The 25,458-nt window shown below is 44.0% G+C and overlaps 1 pseudogene; it reads left to right on the plus strand.

Annotated features, from left to right (window-relative positions):
- Positions 1-15,899: 15,899 nt before the first annotated feature.
- On the plus strand, positions 15,900-16,020 carry LOC136657979 (5S ribosomal RNA; annotated as a pseudogene).
- Positions 16,021-25,458: the final 9,438 nt, after the last annotated feature.

Genomic DNA, 25,458 nt, shown 5'->3' on the forward strand with positions numbered 1-25,458 from the left:
GTATATGCAGTCCATCATTAAGCAGAAGGTTGTTAAGCTACGCACACCTGTACTAATATTATCGTTCCATATGTCAAGGGCCAATAGCAATGACACTAGAGAACACATGGCATGTAGGGCTGCCAACTCTGACTGAAGCTATTCCTGGTGATTCCCCCCTCCTCATGTGAAATATGGCCAAATCCTATCTAGGCCTTACTGTGGCGGATCTCTTGATCTGCCAAAGTAAGTCTGAGGGTTGACTTTGCGAAAGCCACTCCACTGTTCTGTGGGGCAGGCATACTACTGCAAACAGCTAGAGGCCTCACAAGTTGTTGATTGGGTGGCAACCTTCAGTCTCAAAAGACTATGGTATAAGCCTACAGCACCCGGTATTCCCAGGTGGTCTCCCATCCAAGTACTAACCAGGCTTGACCCTGCTTAGCTTCCAAGATCAGAGGCCTCACATGGGTGCTACCAACCTGCTACCAACCTGAAAAACCTAAACTGTAGTTCACTGTCACTAGTAAGTCAGTGGCAGGGGCAGTTTGGGGGAGGATAGTGGGTGGAATGGGATGGTGAGCAGTTCCAAGGGAGTAGGGGGTGGATCTTGGCAGCTCTAGTGCACACAGGATCCTATACCCCCTTCCTGGCTTGGACACACCCCCAGAGTCTTAGACTTAGTCTAAGAGTCCAGAGTCTTAGTCTTAGACTAAGACTAAGTCTTAGTCTTAGACTTGTGCCTGCTGAAGTGCTGGCATAGGTCTAAAGAAACTATTTTTTTTAAACCCTTTTTCCTTCTTTTACCATTTAGCATAGAAAATGAAAGGCAAAGCTCCTTTTGGTGGCTGCTTCTACGGCAGCCATTATATCTCACAGACTCCTAGATGTTGTCCTGTTCTTGGCATTTTGTGGGGAAAAATGGCTACTACAATGGCCACTGCAAAATGAACCTCCCCCCCCCCCCATTACAAAATCAAATGAAAGAATAATAATGGCCACTATTTATTACAAAACAAATGGTGGCCTAAATGAACCAATAATAGAACAAATTATGTGTTTAATACATGATGACGAATGGTGCCACCAAATGAGAGGAATGTCTTGCACACCCTCTGCTGTAAGAACAGATAAAAAAAACAAAACTTTAGCAATATTAGACTTTGTTTTAAGAAAAAAAAAATGTAACCTATAATAATCCACATCAAAAGGCAGTAACACTATTTTGGTGTCATTGGTTGTGGAATGCCACTGCATATACTAACCTTTTCTATTTGTACATCCCTGGGTGTTATAATAATAATATATAATAATTGCTGGTATTTATATACCGCCTGTCTGGTCATCAGATTACTCCTCTAACTTTATTCAAGGCGGTTCACATAGACAGGCTGTCTCTAAACCCCCGAGGGGATTTTTACAATAACAGAAAGGTTCTAACTTTCAAGAACCGCACAACATTTCAGATGGATCTTTCATGGTCTGGTCTCACTTCTGGCCCCCAATTGCCTCCCACGCTGGCTGACAAGCAGCTCCTTCATCTCTCACTTGAAGGGCAGCCAAGATACTTCTTCGCTCACACCAAAGAGCAGGTGGAACAACTCAGCTCAGCTTGTTGGCTGCTTTAAGGTCTTGCCATTCACAGAGCTGCCGGTGGCCTTGAACTGGTGACTTTCAGATGTTATCTTTGGGCTAATGGAGGCTCTACCCTCTAGACCAGACCTCCTATGTTATGTGCATGTTCCCCTTTGCAACTAAAATGTTAACATAGCTGTGCTGTTTCCTGTGTGAAATGGCTATGGTGGCATAAGATAGGTGACTTTTCTTCACAGTGCGCTTCGGATCCTGTGGTACGCATTGTTTATTAAAATTTTAACCAAATCAAAGTTGCAAAGGAAAGACACCCTGAAAGCTGTTAAGCCTTCCAGGGTGGGATAATGAAATGCTCTCCTTTTTTTTTCAAGAGCAAGCAGAAGGATTATTAATAATAAACAGCACCTTTCCTTTCATGAATATTTCATTGCCGAGTTCAGTGATCTACAGGGGATAGCATCTGCTTTTCCATAAACAAAGAATTTAATGACATGAATATCTTTATCTTACTGATGGGCTGGTTTATGCCAAAAAAAAAAAAAAATCACTCCTGAACGAATTGTAAACAGTATCTTTCCATCCAGACAAATATGCATTTTTGGTACAGGATAACCCACATTTACAGGCTGATCTGTGTTAAGATGCAGGTTCGCAAAATTGTGTAGGGCTGGCCATTTCCATACTTTGCCCAACTTTGAGAGGTGCTTATAATTTCATGTCTGGAGATTTGAGGGCGACACTACCAAATGCTCTTCTGTTTATATCAGTGCTAATGTGAATATCCTTTTCATAGGCAGCACTTCAAGTGTTATTTTATTGACTTAGAATTACGGCTTCAGAAAAGTCGCAGCTAAACGGAGAAGTGGCAAAAGGAATATAAAATATGAATGGCTTGAGGAAAGTGAAATAGCAAACACCTGCTTGCCATCTCACACACCACAAAATGTAGAGGCACTTATTTACAAAATGTGATTTCATAAGGGAACACACAGCTGGCCCGGTATAGCTTTGTCATTAGAGCTGTAATGCCCTAGAACACTGCTTTCCAAACTTTGTAGTGCCGTGACCCAATTTTTTAAATGATGGTCTATAACAACCCACATAGCTTTACTAGACAGGGGAAAAAAATGAGATCTAGAAAGAGACAATATTTTTATTTATAATAGTTGTTAAGTACAGATTTCTTTGCCTGGTTTTCTCTGGATAAAATATTTTCAACCTAGTTGTTTCAAGAATAATAAATGAGAAAAATAAATAATTAATAATTAAACAATGAAAACTTGTTGAAAAGCACGTTTTCATGGCACAAAGACAGGGAGAAAACAAACACAGAATCCAGTTTCTTCTCTGCTCTGCCAGATCCAGACCCCAGGTCAAGCCTCCTGGACCGACACAGGGCCTTTCAACCCTGTGTTGGCTAAATAGCTGGCACAGACTTGAGAAGCCCCATTGTAGGATCAGCTCCTTTACCTGGAGCCTCCGGTGGCTGCCCATCAAGCATTGGCTACAGCAGCAGCCATTTTAGTACTATTGCTCCTCTGGGTGCTTGGCAGCTCAAGACTGGGCTGCCCTATACGTTGTCTGCAAAGGGTTTTGCAAAGAGGCATCAGGCAAGTCTTGGGGACTGCTGCACCCTGGTTCCTCCTCATGAATCAGCCTCTCTCTCCTGGGGCTTCCGTGGTTGGAGATGGAACCTCTAGGTGTCAGCTGTCAAAGTAGACAGGCGTCATCATCGGCCTCCATTCTCCGCATAAGTACTGATACCACCCTGTTGGTCTCCCCCTGCTTTCCAACTGTTGTGGCTTCTCTGCCTCCCACTACCCTTTCCTGCTCGCTCCCTATCTCTCTGGAATTGGAGAGAAGCCGATTGCTTGGAGGGGTCCTGTGGTTTCAGAGCCAGGCAGGACTCTGCTGACAGTGTCCAGGCCTTCCAGACCTCAGTACACATGTTGTTGTCCCCCAGCAAGCTGGGAAGGAGGCACCCAAACAGGCCTTGTCTTACCGCAGCCACCAGCCAGATCTTCCAGGCTTGCTCATCAAAGTTATAATAAAAAAATGTTGGATGAGAGGATGTTAAGTGAGGACTTCCTGTATGCTAAAGACCAGAGAAGTGCTGCCATGGCACATATGTGACTTTGCTTGGGCAAATGGGAGAACTCAGAGGGTTTCTGTAAATACAAGTAACAGGCTAAGGTAACATCTGAACCACTTCCACAGTGTCTGCTTATCAGGTTCTTGCTGTGAAGAGATGTGACTTTGAGCCCAATCCTATGCATGGCTACTCAGAAGTAAGTCTCATTAGAGTCAATGGGGCTTACTCCCAAGAAAGTGTGGATAGGTTTGGGCTGTTAGTCAGTCTGTTATATCAAGCAATGCGGTGGTTTGAGTGGAATACAAATTCCATCTGTGATTTTTTTTTTTCTGTGTATACGACACTACCATGGGAGAGAAGAATGTTAGCTAGCAAGTCTATACTTGTGTCACAGTCAACATATTGAAGTCACCTTATAGTTTAGGCAGGTTTAAAATGCTATCAGGGTGTTAAATTGGTGGAATTAAGAAGATACAGCTATAATGAGGCCCATTTTGAAAAGTATTCCTTCAGCATTCACGTTTTAATAGTGATCTTTATATCTAGCAGCACTCACTTGAATACCATATTAGTAATGCTCATAGCGCATATCACTGAACTGATTGTGTGGGAGAAGTTTTTTTTTAAAAAAAGCTGGGAGCTGTATAGTGAACTGGTAGTAGATCTGTTCTATAAAAATGACAACCACACTTTTCGGGGGGGGGGGTTTGGAGTTGGGAGAAAACATTTTTCTTTCTTCCCAAAGACGATGAATGGGTTTTGAATTTAGAATACTTTTTTAATTCTTGCAATATCTCTAATAGAAATGTGGAAAGACGAAGTGATAAGTTGCGTCTAATTGGAAACATTTTGAGAAACAATAATTTCAGCATTTGTAGCTCCTCTGAATCTAATTAATAGTCTGATCCTAAGTAAATTTCTGCGCGTTGAAACTGCTGTGTAAGCAGTAGAAGAATTATGTCTGCTGGCGCTCTCCTCGGGGCAAAGAGACATCTGTCCCCTTGTCCCAGAGTACGCCTCAACAGCCTCAGTGGATCTGCGCCAACAATATATCTGGTGCAAGTCCATGTTGATCTGTGTCATGGGATCAGGCCTGGGAAAGGGGATAGGATATGGTGCACACTGGTGAAACCGATCCTGCCGCCTTCCTGGGCCCTATCTGCAAGCTCCTACTCCCATTGGCACCCATCCCTGACCTGTTCCACCCCCTCCTCGCCTTCCCCCATCCTCCACCTCTACACTGGACTTATCTGGACCAATGGGCATCCCTGAGAGCCCTGGCTCACGCAGGAAGGTTCTGGCCTTTCCGCTGGCACATCAGCTAGAAACACTGTTGCAAGCTACAAACGTATTAGGAATGGGCCATAATTGGCTTGTGTTTGGGCTGCATAATACGTAACACAATAATAGGATAGTGTTCCATACATTATAGCACAGAAGCTGTTCCCTAACGTTTTGCACCTGAAAAATAAAGCCTCATGGAGTATTATTCATAGTATTCAAGGGAGGTCAACAGCTATGTGTCAGACCAATCAATGGATGTCAGACCCATCAGTGGGTGAGATGAGCACCTGCTTCTTGACACTTCTGAGGGGTGCCGTGAGAGTCTTGATAGACTTACAGTTTTGCTTTCTATACAGATGTGTTTGATAGGGATCATCTGGGCTTATGGAAGGACAAGAATTAAACAAATGGCTTCCATGACACCAAAGCATCTGCCAAACTTATAGAAACAGGGCACCTTGCAAAGTGAAAATAAATACAGTGTGACAATTGGTTTGATGGCAGCTGCTACTACATTGGGTCACTGATTTTGTACCATCTGTTGTTTTTCACTGCCGCCCAGAAGATTGGATTTTCACCTCTCTATGTGTTCACTGCATTTTCAATTCACTGTACAAGCTTCCTGAATGCCACCAGGCAATGGTGTCAAAAGCAATCAGAACAATCCATTGTATCAATGGTGAAATTTTGGGTTTCTGCAGATGTAAGTGTCAGGGAGTAATGAACTGGCTCCGTAGTGGACTATGTATTGCATTTTTCAAACCCAGATTGTATATGTGCACGCTTTGCTCAAGGCAATTTGGGTTCAGACTTGCAGTTCCAATATAAAATGCAGTTAGACTTTAAATACATATCACAGTATTTTTATTTTATCATAGACTAGAATGATGAGCACAACATTTGATTTCAAGATTCTTTGGAACATATTTGTGGTATGATCTAGAGCAGAGGTTCTCAGAAGTTTAGCACAGGGACCCACTTTTTAGAATGAGAATCTGTCAGTACCCACCAGAAGTGATGTCATGGCCAGAAGTGACATCAGGGCAAGCAGGAAATTTTTTAACAATCCTAGGCTGCAATCCTACCCACACTTACCCAGGAGTAAGTCCCATTTACTATCATTGTTAAAAGTATATACAGAGTAGCCTGTTAAAAGTACAGCCCAAATATAGTCACATACCAAGGTAGCATCAAGTCTAATATACTAAAATATTGAAATGAATGGACACCCACTTGAAAATGGCTTGCAACCCACCTAGTGGGTCCCGACCCACAGTTTGAGAAACACTGATCTAGAGCCCAGTGTTTCCCAAACTGTGGATCATAACCCATCAGTGGGTGGCGACCTGACTGTTGGTCGGTTGTGAAAATGTGTGGAGCCCAATGGAAAGTGGAAATGAGCCAAAACTGTGTGTTTACTCAAGAGTAGGCAAACATGCATTGACTCCTATCAAAGGCTAGGTAAAGGAGAATGCTAGGTTACCAGAATGGTCTGGATTTGTTGAATGTGGAACTCAACAAATACTCCAGAATGTGCCCCCCCCATAGTAAAAAGGAGAAAATCAGAGGTTTGAACTGCTGGTAAGGTGAAACTGTTTGTTTGTTTGTTTGTTTGTTTGTTTGTTTGTTTGTTTGTTTGTTTGTCTCTAGGTGGGTCCTGATAGAGGGTCATTTTAAAAGTGAGTCCCGAATCTGAAGTTTGGGAACCACTAATCTAGTCCCATTGATTCCTACGGGAGAATTAAGGATGCGCTTACATCTTTTCAATGATTTCATTTTTGGTATTCAATGCAAACTTTCTGTGTCTCAGGAGAGCACATTTTTGATTGTACACATAAGGACAATATGATATTCAGAGTAAAGTCCTACCTGGAGAGTTCGTAACAGACATTCTGCATTGAGAAGCAAGCCAAAAACTGTGGGCATGGCCACTGAGAAATTTTGCAATTACACTTATACGCTTACTCAGGCATTATGCTCTCCATGGAAGAGCCAGCATGTGAGGTTGTGGATAGAAGTGCTGTGTCTCCTGCATTAAGATGCTCATTGGCCACATGCCATGAGCCTCCATGCAACTGGAACTGCCTTCTGAGGACAAGTGTCAAACTCATAGAAGCCAAGGGAGATGTGGCTAGCCAGTGTGTTCCCTTTTGCTACCCCTCATGCTAGATGTCTGTGAACATCATTTGAATAGGAGTCATGACTGCGATAAAACCACTAGCAGAGGGTGGGAGGGGGTGGCATTTTTCCAGCATCAAAAGATGTGATCTGAATTCTGGGAACATACAATTTCCCCACAACAGAGGGGCTACTTTGAGAAATAATGTTTTGATCCCCCACAGCAGCTGAGTAACTGGTGTGCTTTTTCCATGCGCACTTAAAGCACACCTAGAAAGGCCCATTAAATGCAGCAGTTACCTTGTACCCAACACTGAAATGTTTCGCAAAATAGTTTTTAGGTCAAGCTATTCCTGATAAATATTTAGAAAAATTCAGCCACAAACTAGTGCAAGCTCAGCACAGACTTTATTCCACTTTTAATGTGATCCGTATTTCATATTTTTTAATGTTTGCTTTGCAGTCAGTTTCCTTATTTGTTTTAAAACAATATGCCGTTCTTTAAAAAAAAATGTTCTGTATATATGTACCCATTTTGCATTTGTCTCCCTCCAGACTAAAGCGTGCTGTAAGCAATCATTGCTGTTTTAGTAGTGCTTCCTTATTGTCTGTTTTTCTGGTTTCCTTGAGCATTATTGCAGACTTTTATCCTAGAACTGTCAGATAAATCTTAGTCTGAGCCACCTTCTTTCTCATTGCTACACCAAAACCAAGTTTATCCTTGGAACAGTACAGCATCTCTTCTATTGCACTCTCAAGAATGGCAACATTGTTTTTTTGGTATAATGGGATTGGCATTGAGTTGCATGGACAATTCAACCTGCTTTTGACCTGTTCAATTCCAATCTCAATCTGATAAGTAAAGGCAGTGGTTTCCAAACGCAGTGTGGTCACAAAACCCTCACAACTTCTTCTTCCCTGGTTTAGCTGGGCAACACCATCTTGGATCACACAAAAACTCATGCAATCCAAGATGGCAGCACCCAAATCGTCATGAGACCTTGCGTAACCAAAGATGGTGGTGTTCAACTCTCGTGAGATCTCGCAAGATCCAAAATGGAGGCACCTGGGAGAGCCATTAGGAGGGTCACCAGGGACATCCCACAGCACCATTGTGAATTCACCCTGAAGTGTCCTAGCACACAGTTTGGAAACCCCTGGGTAAAGATGAACATTCTGCACATAAATGTGGCAGATAACCATGCTCCTTTTTGAGCATCACACCTTATCAAATCAACCCCTGGAAAACTTTCAAAACATTGATGCAATCCATTCATTAGGAAAAGGATGTAAGGAAATCTAGCATCTTCAATTAGAGATTCTGATCCATTTCAGGTGAGCGAAATTGGGGGACATTCTAATTTCTCCTGCAGATGTTCAATCTGTAAAGGTCCTTTTCTCTGGAATTCAGGTGCCATGAGATTGTTTGGCTTAGATGTATGTCTTTCATGCTTTGATGGTAACTTGGGAAAAAGAAAAAAAAAAGAAAAAAACAACCTGGCAGGTGGTGGACTTGTACACATCAAATATGCATGCACAATTCAGTTGTCCGTGTAATTCAATTATATGCCTTGAACACGTCATTTTCTGGTGAGGGGGAAGTGGAGGAGGAAAAAGAAATACCAGGTACAAGGTTGGTTTATTACTACAATGACCTTAATGTATATTTCCATTGAGAAGGCTGAGCACCAAACCACTTGTTACAGTTACCACTTAGATGGTTCTGAAAATAGCCTCCCATGATTCATTCATGGAAGACAGCGATGGCCCAAAACCTCCTGGTGCTGCCAGCAGAGTGGCTGGAAAGAGTGCTGGGTCAGGGCACACCTTCCAGAGCTGCTTCTGACCTGGGCTGCCCCCTTACCTGTACCCCTCCGAATGCAACTGGAACTGAGCTCCGGTCATGACTGGAAGGTTTTCTGAAGCCTGAGTCGGCCTCCCTAGACCTCAGAAAGCATTCTAAGGTCCCTGGAAAACCTTAGAATGTCACTTCTGGTTTTTTGTGCAAATCCAGAAATGAAGTTTGAAGACCTTCAGAGGCTCAGCAAAGGTACGTGAGCACATGTTTTGGTCATATTCAGAAGGGTTACGGGGTCAGTGGTCGCTGCTTCTTCTGAGCTGGGCAAACTCACTCCAAGCTGCTTGAGATGCTGTGGCAGGGGGAGGACCCAGCGGTCACAGCAAAGGCAGCATTGTCACAGCATCCTGTGACCCTCCTCAGCTACACAACTAGGTGCTGCCACCTTTAGCTGGTAATTGTCAGCCTCTGCTCCTCTGACACTCTGCTTTAGGCCACTACTTCCCTCTTCACACTTGTGCTCTGCCCCCCTTTTCCAATTCAGGGAGTGGGAAGAGGAGGAGGAGTTCCTGTGGAAGCAAGCTAGGAGACAGAAGTGGGTGCCCCCTCCCAACTTCTGCCTGAGATGACAACTTCTGTTGACCCCATGTATGGGCCAGCCTCAATGGGACTATAATACAGTATATAGAAGCATTTAATGTGTGGAACCACATATTGAGATTTTTCAAGCAGCTTCCAGTGACCGTCAGGGATATCAAATTTGTTTACTACACAGTGACTGTTTCTAAATTGTTTTGGAATGGATGTTGGGCTGAAATAGTTAGCTATGGGAACACTGTTTTTACAGCGCGGTTCCTGTGAGGTGTACCATAGACTTTATTCTCCAGCCTGAAAGTGAGAGAAAAATTGAGTGCTTATCACACAGCGTGCAATGCAGACTTACAGTCTTTGGTCCAAATCCTAACCAGCTTTCCAGCACTAACATAGCTGTGCCAATGGGGCATGTGCTGCATCCTGCAGTTGGGGGGTAGTCATGGAGGCCTCCTTAAGGTAAGGGAATGTTTGTTCCCCTACCTTGGAGCTGCTTTGCCCTTACCTCACTGCTAGAAAGCTGGTTAGGATTGTGCCCTTTGAGTCCAAAGGAAGTACTGTCATTCACAGAATGGGATTCCACATCTCAGAACAGACATTCCTTCTAACGGACAGACAACATGCTACAAACCCCAAGGTATACGAGTAGAAACTTTCCTCTCAATCCCAGTACTGCTTTTGTAAGTAGCTTTTCAATAATCTCAGAAGAATGTATCCTTATGGAGGATCACTGGCTTCTCTTGCTTGCTGATCACCAGGAGGTGCAAAGACACCAAGCATGAAAAAAATTGCACCATGCATTTTATAAAGCCCAAGAAAATCAGGTTGCATAGAAACATCAGCATCAGAAAGTGATATTCCTTGGAGAAAATGTATTCTTCACAGACCATAAAAATGCCAAGTAACTTCATCAATGTATGCAGTCATTAATTAAATAAAGGCATCATACTATCAATAATGAGTACTTTTAAAACAAGTATGTAACCTTTCTGTTTACTTATCTGGCAGTTTTCCCATTAATCCTTTTCTGCTGACACTTGGTGTATCTTCATTTCTATGTATATCACTTTGTTATGTATGCTGTTTTTGTCCTCTGTTCTTTTGCTCTCTTGTGAGATCAGTAAAAGTGATCTCTCAGCATAGTTAAGACAGCTAAATCAACATATCCTCCTTCTTGCGTTTCTGTGACACATTATGTATTCTGATTTGATATGGGTATATAGCGGTGTACTGATTCATTTACTTTGAAAGATTTGTTGAAAGCATTCTTCCAAGCTCTGCATTATTTATTGATTCATCATTTCCCTTCTTATTATACTCTTGTTGGCTTTAATTTAATGATCACCATATCTGTTAGAATATATACATTCACTCATTTTCACAGTATACTTTGATTTATTTGAGTTTAACATGTTCTCTATAGTCAGGTGTTATATTATTCCGTTTGGAGGTACAGCTGGAAAAGTTTTGGAAAGTTATAATGCTTTGGAGAAGGCGTATGAACACCTCTGTTTGAATCTCTAAAAGTGTAGAGCAGTGGTTCCCAAACCGGTGAGTCACAACCCACTAGGGAAACCAGATATGGGCCATTCCTCTTTAAGGGGAATGGCTCAGAAATCAGCAGCAACGCAATTGCTGTGATTGTATTTTTTTCTTCTTCACTTACCTGGTCAGGCATTGAGGATCATTGAGCATTCTGCCCTGAGACCCTCCCCACCTGGTCAACGTAGAAGAAACTTGGTTAATGCAGGTAGAGAAATTGAAGCAATAGCTGTACTCTTCCCTGAAAGGTGAGCAGTTGGGGAGAAGATTGGAGCAGCCATTACCTCCTCCTACACCTCCACCAACTTTGGCAGCAATGGTAAGAGAGTGAACAAAAGCTAATTAGAAGTAAATGGCACAGCATTATGGGTGGAATCAACTACTGATTAGGCAGAGACAGCCTGCTTTAATTCATCACTTTCATCCAGCCCAATAATCAAAGCAGGTGCTTCATGCAGCCCCAAGATTGGCTGGCTCTGGGCTATCCACAGCAAGAAACAGTATGCTGAATTTGATTGAACTTTTAGGGGGAGACCCAGTGAAACAGTTTTCATGTTCTTAATTGAAACTTGCTAACCAGGTGACACAAAGTGTTCATCCTCAAAAATGAAGTACCAATAACTCAAGTGTTTGTACCAGGAAAACGGGGAATATGCATGTAATATGTATGTAATATGTAAATACCTACACACTCAACTGTCATACAGCATTATGGAATGCCCTTTCTGGGTGCGAGGGGATAGATCACCCTTAGGGATTGGTTTTATGATCTATTTTCACATTGATTCTAATGCTCTGATGAAATAGATCACTGAAGTGGTGGCATTTGGTACAATAATTCATTGGAGCTGCAGCTCTTAGTGTTATACTGTCCATCATCTGAATGACAGCCTTCCAGTTATCTGTAATGTATAACCACCCTAATTTCATTTCTGGGCTTAAATGCACAGCACTCGGTGATATTAATAATAGCACAGTAGGTCTTTGCTTAATATAGTGAAGTCGACAGAGTACCGGTCGTTCAGCCTCTAGCAGGGTTTCCACCACGGACTCCATAGATCAAGGCAAATAATTCACATGTTGTATTCTAAATAGACACGTTATCATCTTTTCTGGGGTGTGTGTGTGTGTGTGTGTGTGTGTGTGTGACAGAAGTTAGGTGACAAATAAAACCTTTCACCAGGCCCTAAATCTACAGTTTCACATCTCATTTTTATGTATCCCTTGTTAAAAAATGTTTGAAACTTCTTCTTTACGATCAAGGTAGTATACAATTTACAGCTGCCCAAAGGAATATTGCATGTCACTTTCCCTGCCATTGATTATAGCTGTCAGACTGTTCTCCTTGGCATGCTGTGTCTTCTTTGAAGATGAGAAGATAGGGAGCACTTATTCACTGTATTTTGGGAGCTGTCTGCTCAGTACTGCGGCATATATAGCATATATAGCATCCCTGCCTTTCCTTCCAAATAATCTGGGAAGCTATTAGATAATGCGCAGCTCAATGTCATCTTACATACTCAATGGCAGTGATGCATTCTTCTGGTTGGGAAGGAGTAGAGGGCATTGTGAAGGAAGACTCTTGGCTTCAAATGGAGATACAGTGAGGAGGGCTGAACAACAGAATATCAAGATCGTGGCAGGAAAACCAGATAAATATCCTGGCAGAGAAATAGTGAATGTTCTATGGACAATATACCTGCAGATGGGTAACTAGAGCGGCTATGGCAGTTGGGAGTGGGCTGTGCCAATGGTTTGTGGCAATTGGGAACCAAATCCTATCAAGGGTTTACGGCAGCAGATTTTGTAGACTTGCTGCCATAGGCCCCACTGCCGCAGCGCAAACTTTGCACTGCTGTTATGCGCTTCAGAGCCATCAGTGCAAATGACTGGTGACTCCATTTGCATGCCAGAAACCCCTAGACACTCTGTTGGTGCAGATAAGATGGAGGAGAACCATTTCATGGGAGAATAACAGAGTGGGGATTGGACTGGGTTGGGATAGGGGCATGCCCAGTGGCATTGATGGAATGTCCTACCCCTGGGGCGACGACACCCTCCCACCATGCAATACCCCTGCCACGCTGAGCATTGCAGTGCAGCATCTGGTATGCAGGTGTGACTGTGCAGCCAGCTAGAAGTAGCTCCGCGGTGATTCAATGATGTCATTGTGCTGCACAGTGCTGAATTGCTTCTGGAGGAGCACCATTTGCGGCTTTTCAGGTGGGTTGGAGGGCTAATCTGCTACCACACACTGTACAGAGCTCGTCTCCCTAGGGGCTTAGGCAGTGTACCTCTTGCCCCACTCTGGACCATGACCCCTGAAGTGGTCCACTCCATCAACCCCAGCTAAGTGATGCCATTGGCCAGGCCAGAGTGGGCCCGGGCAGACCTCAGTGACAGCAATTGTGTCAATATTCCATGCTCCTGGCTCAAGCCTGACACACCCCCTTCAACCTACTTGGATTTGCGTCAGCAAAAGAACTGGCATATATTTAAATTAGTCCCATTGGGGACTAGGGCATGGCGGAATAGGTACAGGAAGTATAAAACGTCTGTACTTATTTCTTCCCTGCTACCTGGTCCCCGGTTGGCCCATAGCAGGCCCAAGTACCTGACAGTAAGCCACATTGACTAGAACGGAACTTACTCCTGCGTAGGCATGTCTACTCTAAACTGGAGACCACTGTGCACTGCAGACAGCCTCCCCGGCACAAAAGGAGTTTACTACTCCACCTGGGAGGCTTCCATTGTTGCTACCGATCGCCCCCCATGTTCGCTCTATCCTGCTGCGTCTTCCAGGAAATCCTAGAGCTGAGTCTGCTGGGGCAGCAGAACGTGAAAGTAGCGGGGCAGAGAGAATATGGGGGGGCCAATTGGTGGCAAAGTGGAAGCCTCCCCTGCGGTATGGTAAGCTCTGCTCATGTGGGGAAGGAACTAGCAAGGGTGTTGGATCAGGCCTGTGGGCCAGAGTCTGGAGCCCCCTGCGCTAGATCAGTGCCAGGCAAGTTACATTGGAATGGGCTGAAGATATACATAGTGACACAAAAAAAAAACCACAGAACCCATAAAAATTTTATTAAATCCTACAAAGGTCCAGTAAATTTCAAGAAACTTACTGGATTCAAACTTATTGAGTTTGTGGAAGATTATTGTTCCAATATTTCATGCACAAAGTCGACTTGTATACCCCAAAAGAAAAAAAGAAGAAAAATTAAAAAATAACAGTTTTATTCAAAGATTTGTGGGTTCTGTTTTTTTGGGGTCACTCTGTATTTCAGATCAGGACTGTTAATGTGAAATATAGTACTTGTCTTGCAGAGCTCTACCATGTGGGACAAAGCTCACCCCCATCCAAAAAATGCACTTTGCCCCACAATTCCCATCACCAATATTTTTGTTTTTCTTCTGCTGCCCCCTGGATGTAAGAAGTGTCCATCTGAAGCTCCTTCATGTGTTTTAAAATCATAATCCTTCCATTTCTTTCAAAGCCATTGCCTACATCGGTAATGTTGAATTGCTCTTTATTTGTCCTGGAGAGAAAGAAGCCTTTAAAAGTAATTTTTTACAGTATATTTTTCTGAACCTTTCTTGGGGCATGGCCTTATTTTGAAGGTATAGGATATGGTCTCTTCCCCTTCTTTCTCCTAATGGGGGCATGTTATTTATGCTCATAACTCTTAATGCTCCATTTTGAAAATCTGTCCCTTGGGATACATTATCGAAAGTGCTCTTTGAAAAAAGTGCTCCAGGGAGGTTTTTTTTTTCTCTCCTATTTGCCACATGCCTATAAATATAAGTTATGGAGAGTTTAATGTTGTCAGGCATGCTGTTTTGAAGTTCTTTTAAACTTTCTGTAGCCTTTTTTTCTTACAACGGCAGACAAAAATGTGTCAGTAAAAATTGAAATATGTATGTGTTAAATGTAAATACTTTAATTACCAGATGGATATAATGGGTAGCTTTTATTGCAGGAATATGGAAGCAGTCACTCATTCGTTCATGTACAATATTCTTAAGTTACCTCTACCCAAAGGCACCTGAAGTAATGTGCATTTAAAACGTGAAGACTAATGCAATAATATCCATTCACTGTGTACACAGGCTCGTTGATTCTTAAATTCTTCCTGGACAAATGGTTCCTTTTTGGCTCACATCTTTTTTGTTGTTTCCTTTACCAAACTGAAATTTTCAATGACGCCCTATCAAAAGCAAGAAAGGAACACTTAACCTCATTGAAATCAAATCAGTGGGACTATGGGAACAGTTGAGCCAAAGTGGACTATTTCAGTTTTCCATGCTATCCCTTATGCTCTCTCCTTTACTTGTGAGTAAATCCCACTGAGGCCTCTGAACACACATACGTAGGATGAGGTTGCACACCTCCCACTGAAATAAATTAGAGTTAAGCATGTACTAAATTCTCCAATGGTAATCAGTAAAGCCCAAAGTCACATCACTTGCTCAGATAATGCTCAGGCAGCACAATCAAACCTGAATTCCCCATGCCTATTTAGCAGCACCAGTATAGGCAACACTGCGTCCTGCAGGAGAGTTTAGCAGGCAGAAATTCTCTTTGGGGGAAGAGGACATTTGTCCCCTCGGCCTACGGCAGCTGTGGCCAAACTCGCAATCACTGTGCACCGCAAAACCAACCCCCATTTGGACCAGTGCTTATCGTTCCACCTCCACACCATGTGAATCCCCAATAGATCTGGGCACAGGGGTGCTCTGGGCAGTCGTGTCTGTTGCCCAGCATCCCAGAAAGCTGTGGGACAGGATGTCCGGGCAGACGCGACTGCCCAGGAGTCCCTGCGCCCTGATCCCTGGAGGCAGAATAGTAAGCTCCACTCACGGAGCAGAGGGCTTCACCCAAACCCCAGATATGGCTCCTGGGATGGGGTTTGGAAAGCCCTGTTACCCTGCACATGCCCGATCTCGTCTGATCTCGGAAGCTAAGCAGGGCCAGGCCTGGTTAGTACTTAGATGGGAGACCGCTTGGGAATACTGGGTGCTGTAGGCTTAGACCATAGTCTTTCGAGACTGAAGGTTGCCAACCAACCAACCTAGGGTAAGCCCCAGCTCATGCAATGGGTCAACTTTGTAGCTGGCGTAGGTCACCATTGATCCATTTTGATCAGGCCTGAGAAGGGGGAGAGGATATGGCACACATCAGTGTGTAAGTCTTCCTAGTATTGAATCCTCAGCATTAAATGGTAAAGGAACAAAAAGTTCCTTTACCAGATGCCAGGCAGGGCACAAGGATGCAGGTCTCCTGTTACCATGTGTGCTCCCTAAGGCATCTGGTGGGCCACTGTGCGATACAGAAAGTAGGACTAGATGGGCCTTTGGCCTGATCCAGCGAGGTCTTACGTTCTAAGTGCTTCTGATCCCACCTTCCTCCCATGCCCAATTCTCACACCCCTCCCCAGCTGTGCTCCCTCCCAGACCTTTGCTCCACCCCTGCACTGCACAGTGCAGAACTTCCCTGCTCTGGCATTCATCCACTGTGCTAGCATGAACAGGAAGTCTCCAGCCTACTAGTGCTACTAACTGGGGCACTATTGCCATGTGCTTTATTGCACATTTGCCACAGCTTATGCTGGCAGGGCATACATTCCACCGGTGCAAACCATGAGAAGGATTGTGCCAATAGTTAAGTAGGGATGTTACCAAATTTGCCAAAATTCCCAATGGAATTAATGTTTCCAGACTCATCCCACTCCCCAAACTATCAGATTTTATAAGATATGGAGATGTCTACAGCTTCCATGCCTTCCATATGTTCATGGAAAAACATGTATTTAAATTATTGCAACATATTATCATATCATCTGCTTGGAAATGAAATTTGAAAATACTTGGGGAAAAATGTTTATTTAAATTAGTATATAGATACACGTCTTTCAGCAATGGGTGGGGAGTCTTTTAGCAGAAGAGAGCTATATCAAAATGAAAGGGACTACTCAAAATTCAGATGAAACGAGATCAGAGGTCTATCTAGCCCCTACAGTGAAGCACTGATGTTCCATTAACTTCTATAGGATTTAGGCACCCCTTTCTCTAGGATAAGCCCTATGTTAAGCTTTTGCTATAAAAAGGAGAGAATTCTTATGTTTCTGTAGCAATTCTCCAGGCCTTAGTTGATTTTTCGTTGCAGGACTGCCTAGTTACCACTGCAGTTTTGAGGATGTCAAGATCCCTCTTCCCTGATTGGCAAGACACCTCCATTCCTTGTAAGTGGGCTTCATTTTCACTTCACTCTCAAATTGTTCCATATGCATAGGTCCGGCTTTTGTGTTTTGCCTGAAATTCTCTTTCCACCCTTCCTTCTCGCAGCTCCACATCCTTAGAGATCAGCTCCTTTCAAATGCATTACTCATTCATGAATAATGACATGAAAGCTTGGTGATACTTTAGGAAAAAGAGCCTTTTATTATACTGTTCTAGCAACCGTTAATATCTATAATACTCAGCAGTTTTCTAATTTTCTTTTGTGAAAAGACAAGCTGTAACTACATGACAAAATGGCATGGGGTCCAAAACTATTACCAGTTTCATTAACTTAGGTGAAATAGGAGGAAATGAACAATGGCTTTCATTCATGCCGGATGGCAGAAGCGTCGGCTTTGTCCATAATCTGTTATCTCCTATCAGCTGAATTTATAAACACTAATTAAACCAGAAAGGCCATTGATGACAGCCATATCATTTTTCCCCCATCCAACTTCTGAACTTGAACAAAAGACACAATGCCAATCCGAGTGTGGATTGCCCCTGTTGAGGTCCCAAATTCAAATTAATTTCAGGGTGCCAAATAGCATTGAAACTACTACAAGCACACAAAGATGTGGATGTTTTGAAATATGCTTACGCTTTTTATTGTCAGGGTTCAAAAAGTTGAGGCTCCTATTCTCCCTGTTGCAGGTCAGAAACTGTAAGTACTGTTAGCATTTACTCTCTCTTAGGACCCAATCCTATATTCGGGCAGTGCTGGCAGCTGCCACGCTGCCCGGGCAACTGCCATAAAGCCTGATGATGCAGCGCTGGCACTAAGGCCTGCCTCTGAGCCAAGAAGACATCATGGACGAGCAGCTGGAAGTGGGTGTTCTTGCTTGCCGGCAAAGAGGCTTTTTGGGGTGGGAGGAGGGCAAAGGAAAGGCAGGGAGGGGGAAGAACTGGTGAGGGGAGGGGGACCAGAGGGAGGATCAGGCCCAGGTGGGGAGCAGAGACAGCAGCAGACACTGCTGCCTCCCAGCCTGCAGAGCCCTACATTGACTTCCTCAGTTCCACACCATCAAAATAGCTGGGGAGACCCATTGGGGCTACAGCAGCGTTACCCAGGGTAAAGGAACAAACATTCCCTTAACCCAAGGAGATTCTAGTGGTTGCCCCAGTCCCATAGGATGCATGGTGGCCAATTCGGCACCACTACTCCTCTGGGAGCCACTGGGCTGCCCAGTGGATTGGGCTGCCCATAGATCTGAACGAGAAATCTTAACAATGAGTAGACCAATGCTATCTTAGTTCCCCTATGCCAATATCACTGGTACAAGTCCACATCAGTGGATTGGGACTGGGAAGTGGGATAAGATACAGTGCATGCAGCACCACCAATCCTGCCCCCCTTCCAGGCCCAAGCTGCCCACCTCTGCCCCTGTCGCCCATCTCCCCTGACCATCACTGTCCCATTCTGCCCCTCCCCCACCACTGCACCAAGCTTACCTGATCTGGCAGGCATCACTCCATTCTGCAGGATACTGCACTATCATAAACTGTTTTATGGCATTTTTGGGATAGTTTGCTCTAGTGGAGCGCGGACTCTGCCAGCACAAGTTAAGGACTGGGCCATTCAGCTCTAAGATCCTTAGTAAATTGGAATTGTATATAAAAGTACATATTTTCTCTTCAGGTATCAAAACAGGTCAAAAATGGATAAGATGCTGACTGTATCTCAAAGAACACCACCTGTTTCATTGATTATTTGGTAGAAGTTCTGTGAAACAAAGCAAAGGTAACAAACTAGTGAATAAGATTTGTCACAACACATCAGGACTTTTTGTTGTTGTTGTTCTGCTCAAGGATTCAGATCATTCACAGAGCAGCTGAAACAGAAAACAGCTGAAAGAAAACCAAAAAGATTTAAGGAGACAGGAGAATGTGGAAAGGAGAGTGATGGTGTATTTGCCCTACAGTCCAATGGGGAGAGGGTGCAGAACTGAGTGATTAACTGGGCAAAGGATGAGATAGAGAAAAGAGGAGAACTTTGGGAACTTTCCAGAAGGTGAGGAGGAATCTGAACAAATGAAAGGGTAGTGACAATGACAGTTGGCAACCTTCAGTCTCGAAAGACTATGGTATCACGCTCTGAAAGGTGGTTCTGGAACAGCGCCTAGTGTGGCTGAAAAGGCCGATTCGGGAGTGACAATCCCTTCCACACTTGGAGCAAGTGCAGTCTGTCCCTGGTCTGTCTCCCTGGCTACGGGCCTTCCTTCTTTGCCTCTTTGCCTCAGACTGTTGGCCAAGTGTCTCTTCAAACTGGGAAAGGCCATGCTGCACAGCCTGCCTCCAAGCGGGCCGCTCAGAGGCCAGGGTTTCCCACCTGTTGAGGTCCACTCCTAAGGCCTTCAGATTCCTCTTGCGGATGTCCTTGTATCGCAGCTGTGGTCTTCCCGTAGGGTGCTTTCCCTGCACGAGTTCTCCATAGAGGAGATCCTTTGGGATCCGGCCATCACCCATTCTCATGACATGACCAAGCCAACGCAGGCGTCTCTGTTTCAGCAGTGCATACATGCTAGGGATGTATGAGACAATGACAATGAGACAGTGACAATGAGAGATGGGTATTATTGTCCAAATAACAATGAGATGTTTGGGGTTTGGTATCAGTGAAGCTCAGTTCCAATAAGATGGAATTGCTATTGAAAGGTCATACACTATCTCAAGATATCTTGTTGGTCCTAGTTTAAATACAGGAGCACTTTCCTGAAGGGATCAGATTCAGACTGGTATGCTGGTCCAAACAGCCCTAAAAGTGACCACATCTAGACCTGGTAGACCAGCTCAAGAGAAATTAGAAGTGATATTGTTTTAATTCATCAATACGGACTACTCTACGAATGCTAATATTTCAGAGAATGTTCATCTTCCCCTCGAAATACCATGCCCCATAACATAACCAAAAAGGAACCTATTAAAACATCCCACATCATTGTTCAAATGGAACCAACACTACATTTCCTTTTCTGCAGATTGGTATGTATATCCCCTGAAACAAACACCATAGTGTAAGGCAATTGATTTGCTGTTTCGATCAGCTGGAGGACTTGGTGAAGAAATGAATTCAGTGCTTTGTAGAGCCCATTTAGGCGCTGGCTCTAAGTGCAGAGATGAGCATTACTTGAGGTTTTGCTTTCTTGCCGATAATGATGTATTTGTACATTACTTCAACCCTATACTTCTTGATATAAATTTGTCGAATTTTTAATGGGTCAACCCGGATCTTTCCTATTTTAACCTGCTTTGTTTCCCCAAAAAAGAGTGCAAGAGCCAGTGATTTATATGGGGAAAAGTAAATACACTCAGGGTACTCTTCTGTCCTGTCATCCCCGTCCGCCCATCAAGCCTTCATTTCTTTATTGTTCATATATTTACACCACCCTTCGTGCAAGGAGATGAGGTTCCTTCCCTCCTTTCGTTCCCACAACCTTGTGAGGTAGGTTAGGCTGAGAGATAGTGACTGACCCAAACTCATCCAGGAAGCTTAGTTTCTGAGCCTGGATCTTCCCATTCTACGACCAACTCCAGAACTCCTACACCACCCTGGGCGCTATAGTTATTGTCTTACTTTATTATCCTTTGCAAATGAGTGGCATCCATTGACTTCTAGGGCATAAAATAAAGTGAAGGATACAAAGCACCAGAAATAAAGAAACTTTATTTCATTTTATTCCAGGTTATCATTTTTCCCTATAAGAGTGAGCAGCACACAATTTAGGCCCTGCCAGGCATTGTTCATTGAAAAATGAAATGCAATTTAAAGAGAGTGGATTCAGCATAGCCACAGGGGGGAGTCATACAAAGTCAAATAGAAATATTTTCTGCAAGAGTTAGTAGTGCAGTGACTCTATCATATATCCGATATTGCCTGAGTAACCAGATCAGTTGATGCATTGACTTGGTTTTCTTCTTATGCTTCAGCCTCTGCTACAGAAATCAGGAGGTTATAAAGCATGCTGCATGAGCATCTTTGAAACCTAACATTATGAACAGAAGAGACAGGCTTAAATGCCCCCGTAGCCAAAGAGGTCACTGAGAAACCTTGGGCTGGTCACTGCATCCCAGCCTAACCTGCCTTACAAGATTGTGATGAGCTGTGGCATAGCTAGAAGGGGTGCAAAGCACTAAGTTTTGCAAGGAGCCTCACAGCAGCTTGCAAGCGCCCCTCCCTTCGGAGCCATTCTGGGCGGTGGGAGCAAATCTTGTATTGGCAACCTTCTATCTCGAAAGACTATGGTATCGCGCTCTGAAAGGTGGTTCTGGAACAGCGTCTAGTGTGGCTGAAAAGGCCAATTCGGGAGTGACAATCCCTTCCACACCGGGAGCAAGTGCAGTCTGTCCCTGGTCTGTCTCCCTGGCTGTGGGCCTTCCTTCTTTGCCTCTTAGCCTCAGACTGTTGGCCAAGTGTCTCTTCAGACTGGGAAAGGCCATGCTGCACAGCCTGCCTCCAAGCGGGCCGCTCAGAGGCCAGGGTTTCCCACTTGTTGAGGTCCATCCCTAAGGCCTTCAGATCCCTCTTGCAGATGTCCTTGTATCGCAGCTACAGAGATGTATACTCAAATGGTCTGGGGGAGAGGGGCCTCTTACATGCCACGTTGAAGCTCCCTGCAAAACTTAGTCCTTTGCACCCCTTCTAGCTACTCCACTGGTTATGAGGATAAAATGATGTGTGGTGAAGGGAAAACTCAGGAGGAAGGAGAGAATAGCAGTGCTCACCAGCCACAGCTCTAAAAGTAGGGGGGGACATGAACAAGGGCCTCCACAAAGGTCATGGGCAGTTTTGTATGGAAAGACGTCACTTCTCCAAATCTTTTCTTATTTTCCTTAGGTGGGGAAAAAAAAAAGCTGAAAATAGTATCTGCTGAGGCTTGCAGCCAGCTTTTCTTCAGCCAAATTTCAACCAGGGCATGTAGCACTAGCCCGAAGTGCAACAGGGAATTCTCAGGTGCTCAATTCCTAAAGAGCAAAGGCTGCAATCCTGTGCACACTTACCTGAGAGACCACTTCCCCCCCCCCCCTTGAACACAGTGAGATTTGCTTGTGAGTACACTCATGTAGTATTATGCTGCAGGTTGACTAATCTAAACCTGAAGCTTTCATTTCCGTCTACTCTGGAGGTGGCAGTCCCTGCCTCGTGGGAAAAGCCCAGATGCTGCCAGGCAGACCGCGAGCAGCCTGCATGCCCCCCAAAAGGACAATGGAAGAAGATGGGGCACAGAAACAAAGGGGTGGTGAGGGGAGAAGAGAGTGAACTAGGAGCCTTCTTAAACCAGAGGAGAGGTTAGAGTTGGTGGGTCTGACTGGGGACCTTAGGCAATTTAAGCAGCTTGACCGAGCTGATGAGGAGGCATTCTGTAGTGAGGGCTTCCAGGGAGGAAAGCCTGGACGCTGTGGCTCACAGAGATGGAGCATGAGCCCGGGAAGAGGAGCTAGGCTGCAGTAACCCCTTCCCCCAGCTTTATCTGAGGCTTGCCAGCACCTGATCCCCTCCCTGCACTGACTGCAGAAGGTGAATTTGCACCAGGTGGTGAAGGGGGTGGCGAAGGGTGGCAGGAGGGCATTCTGGGGTGGAAAGGGTGTGTTTCTGGGTGGGGGGAAGCAGAACTGGGGGAGGATCAGGTCTAGGAAGGGGGTGGGATCAGCGGCAGCATGTCATATATTATCCCCCTAATCCCGGGCCTCAGAGTCTTAAATGGGCTGCTCGGATTTGAACCAGCCAAAAAACTGATGCAGATCTGAGTAGCCCCATAGGGCAGGCTGGGGTGTTACATGGGGCAAGGGGGAAAATATCCCCTTTTTCGCCAGCCTGCTCCTAACCTGTGTAGGATACACCACAGGCCACCACAGCCTGACTGTACTGGCACATGTTAGGATTGCTCTCTGAGATCCTGACGATAATAGACATTCAAATTTTTGCTTTTGCCTCTCTTGAACTGGATATTCAAATTGTTTCTGGACAAACTGGTACCCAGATGCGATGGGGACTGTTAGGATGGAGTGGGCTACAAATTTACATGAAGCAGATGATCTTGAGTTTTAAATAGATACCATTAATGAAGGTGGCATGCACAGTTTACCTTCATAAATCAGATTTCTTGTTGTTTGGTTCACCTACATAAATATGCATACAGCTAAGGGTGACCTTGTAGGTTGCATTGCATTGTTGTAATAAAATGACTATTTTTGTGCTGAAAGGTAAAAGGGGAGAGAGAGAGAGAGAGAGAGATCTGAAAAGCAATTTGAAATGAACATCACCTTTTGGAAGAAAGAGTTTTGAGGACATTTGAGTACTAAGCAATGTTGAAATAGTCTTTTAACCTTCTTGAGAAATTATCAAACACCCACAATGTTCTTCTATATTTTCATTCATGAGTGCAGTTTTCTTAGTGCAGACATTTGTTTTTCTCGTAGAAAATAATAACAGTGTGTAAAGGTAGATGGGCTTAAGTTCGGTCAGATAAATTTTAAAAAGAAATGCCTTCAGGGTAAAATGGACAGAGTCCCACATAGTTTCCTCAGTCAGATACTTGTGAACCACAATTATCCTAATCCTACATTAAAAATAGGGGGAAAACTTTTCTTTGTTTTTTGTTTGTTTGTTTTTTGGTAGGTGGAAGACTTAGACAGAGTTTTTACCTTGGGTAGCCCAATACTGCCATCCTGCCCTGCCCCTTCCTGCCGTCCCCCCCACCCCATGCACAGGATTTGCCTGCCCTGGCGGACATCAATGTGGCCACCAGCGTGTGCAGAAAGGCTCTGGCCTTCCTGCTGGCGCATCGGCCAGTAACACTGTCACATAGCACTTTACAGCACTTTTGTGACAGTGCTTGCTGGTGAAACAGGAGTTCTGCAGTACTCATCTCTTTATAGAAACAGGGAAAAGAGGCAAAGAAGTGACATTTAATAGAGACCAAAATGTAATAGGATGAGGAGACAAGGAGGTGAGGAATCTGTTTCAGTCCTAGAACACGGTATTTTGGTTTCTTTTGTCTGAGCATGTTTCATGTTTTGTTTGAGCATGTTTCATAGCGCAACACATTTTTTTTTAAACTTCTGAACATTCAATGAAAGAGCCAACAGGAAATAATTCAGCAATGCCCTAATTGATACCCAAGTCACTAAAACCACCAGGCTATTGCTGTTTCTTCCCCTAGAATGTTATTCGGCAGAGATGAGGGGAGCATGAATACAAAAAATCAACCTTGCTGAATTATACTACTGACACTTCATTTCAACCTATCCTGAACCATGCAGAGAGTTTGACCCTACAGTATTGCAAAATGCTATTTTGCTACCTGGGCTACAGGGTTATAAACACAAAATTGCTGCAGGCAAAATATTTTTATTTCAGAATGGGTGATGGATTCAGTTATTAGACATGGTGAGGTTCAGAAGGTGCACTGCCTGAATCCATCCTTAGGTACCTAAGATAATGACATTCACATTTCCACAGTGTTTTTGTAGGGTTCTTATTGGAAAACCTAATATATAGGCTGCCTTAGCTACTTTTTCCCCTGGGCCATTTTAAAGCCTTTGGCATTTTATTCGGTGACTTTATTTCAATGCCACTATTAAATCTTGTGCAACTGTAGAAAAGCTGGAAATGAAATGGCCCGGATTCCGAGCAGGATTTTCTCTAGCCGTGTGCCTGGGTTGCCAATGTGAGTCCTGTTCAAATAGAAATATTGAATGTCGCAAGCACATAGGGAAATGGCAAGAACACATTATTAATTATTATTAACAGTATTTATATACCGCTTTTCAACTAAAAGTTCACAAAGTGGTTTACAGAGAAAAATCAAATAACTAAATGGCTCTGCAGAAATCATGCTTAACAGTGATAGCAGAAACTGTTCATGAGGCCCAGTGTGGTATAAGGTCTTCTGTCTGGGCAATAATTTACATTACTCTTTGCATCCTCAGAGTCACACAAAAAGAAAGGTGAATTGCACAGTTCAGTTGTTACAGCCCAAGAGCTGGTCTTTCGTGCATGATATTTTAACCCAGTTAAATGTATACAACATGAGTATTTTTTAATATATTTTTCTACTCATGGAACCGTACTTCAAGGGCAGTTGTGGTTTTGCAGTTAGAAGAATGAGTTTGCAAATAATGAACAGAGGTTTCAGTATCTGAAACCTGTTCATGAACCTGGCTGAGTGGCCTTAGGCAAATCATGCTC

The sequence above is a fragment of the Tiliqua scincoides genome, chromosome 7 (genome assembly GCF_035046505.1).
Source record: "Tiliqua scincoides isolate rTilSci1 chromosome 7, rTilSci1.hap2, whole genome shotgun sequence".
NCBI classification, from domain to species: Eukaryota; Metazoa; Chordata; class Lepidosauria; order Squamata; family Scincidae; genus Tiliqua; species Tiliqua scincoides.